The sequence below is a fragment of the Bactrocera neohumeralis genome, unplaced genomic scaffold (assembly GCF_024586455.1).
Source record: "Bactrocera neohumeralis isolate Rockhampton unplaced genomic scaffold, APGP_CSIRO_Bneo_wtdbg2-racon-allhic-juicebox.fasta_v2 ctg5935, whole genome shotgun sequence".
In the NCBI taxonomy this organism is placed as follows: domain Eukaryota; kingdom Metazoa; phylum Arthropoda; class Insecta; order Diptera; family Tephritidae; genus Bactrocera; species Bactrocera neohumeralis.
The window spans coordinates 3,085-4,849 of NW_026092830.1; the positions used below are offsets into that span (position 1 = coordinate 3,085).

Here is a 1,765-nt window from a genome sequence, read left to right on the forward strand (position 1 = left end):
ACGCGGCATCTGCGACGTTGACGTCGCCCCCACGCCAAACACAATGGCATCCTCTCCTGAAGAAATTAAGCACTTCGCACCAACGTGAAGCTCATCACAGTGAGGCACAACATTGCGGGCATGCACGACGCCTTTGACTCCATGACCCCTGAGGAGTTCACAGAGCTGTCCAAGGTTGTCGATGAAAAGGTTGAGCAGCTTGTGGCGCTGGGCTTCAAGCTGGAGCAACGCAGCCCGAGCACGTCCGCGGGGTGCCCCATGGTGGACCGTGTGATTCTCTCTTTCCCTGAATAAACACTTTTTTTAAAGAAGAAGGCAGAGAGAAGCAGAAGCGCGCATACCTGGTGGTAGCCACGATAAGTGCGAGTTGAGTGTTATGGAAAGGGAAACTGAGATAATGAAGCATTGTTTCTTGCGAACTGTTGCGCTCAAGGCGGTTGTAAGGCACACGGAGCTATGCAGCTCTCACATTCATTGAACTAATAAAAAGAACCCTGAACAACGAAAAGAAAAAAAAACGCAATAACACATCATTGAAGGTGGAACAAAGAAAAAAGGTCGACTAACGCTCGCAGACAAGCGGAGAAGGTGTCACTTCTTTCCTTCCCACTGATCATGTCAGCTGCGACAAACAACTCTGTTTCTCTTCGTTGTACGAGCTATCACACACACACACACAGACACAAACACACTCCTACATACATTCTACTCTCTGAAAAAAAAAAAAACTGCTCTCCCTTGCTTTCCTGCCCGCTTTTTGCTTCCTTTTTTTATTCCATTGTGATTGTCTACCTCTCCTTCATCTTCTTTCCCCCCCCCCCCCCTTCCTTCACACTTTACGTTACACTTGTAAAGGTTTGGACGTTCCAGTTTTTTCCCCTTCAGCCACAAGCAATCATGGGTCCTCTCTCCAAGAAGCGCATGACCGTCCGCGACGGCGTGTTCTACGCTGAGCTCTTCGAGTTCTTCAAGCGTGAGCTCGCCGAGGCTGGCTTCGCTGGCGTGGAGTACTCCGTGACTCCCCTCCGCACGGAGATTGTGATCCGCGTCACCAAGACCCGCGAGGCCCTTGGCGAGAACGGCCGCCGCATCCGTGAGCTGACCAGCTGCATCCAGCAGCGCTTTCGCTACAAGGAGGGCAAGCTCCAGCTCTTTGTCGAGCACGTGCAGGTGCGCGGTCTCTCCGCCATGGCGCAGGTCGAGTCCTCCGCTTCAAGCTCCTCAGCAACCTGCAGGTCCGCCGCGCCGCCACCGGCATCATCCGCTACGTCATGGAGTCTGGCGCGAAGGGCTGCGAGGTCACCGTCGGTGGGAAAGATCAAGGGCCAGCGCGCGAAGAGCATGACCTTCCGCGATGGCTACATGATCAAGTCGGGTACCGCCCACAAAACCTTTGTCGACGCCGCCTCCGCCACTGCTACCTCCGCGCCGGCTGCATCGGCTGCCGCGTGAAGATTATGCTGCCTATCGACCCCGAAGGCCGCATCGGCCCCTCCGAGGAGCTCCCTGACGTCATCACCGTCATCGAGCCCAAGGCTATCTCCGCATAAGGTACAGGGGAAAAAATGCAAGGAAAGGCGGACGGTGAGCGATTCTCATCCTCTCTCTTTTTTTTTTCTCTCTCTCTTTCTGCGTGGTGGATGCGCGGTCTTTTGCACGCAGGTGTCTCGCTCCGCTGAGAAACGGAAGTCCACTTCCCTCGTTGGCGACTCGCTAACCCTTTTTTTTTTTTTTTGTTTCTTTTTCATTTCTCTTGTAAAACTCA

At 53.7% G+C, this 1,765-nt stretch overlaps 1 pseudogene; it reads left to right on the top strand.

Moving 5' to 3' along the window:
* The first annotated feature begins 897 nt into the window (after positions 1–897).
* LOC126767396 (40S ribosomal protein S3-like) lies at positions 898–1,550 on the top strand (annotated as a pseudogene).
* Positions 1,551–1,765: the final 215 nt, after the last annotated feature.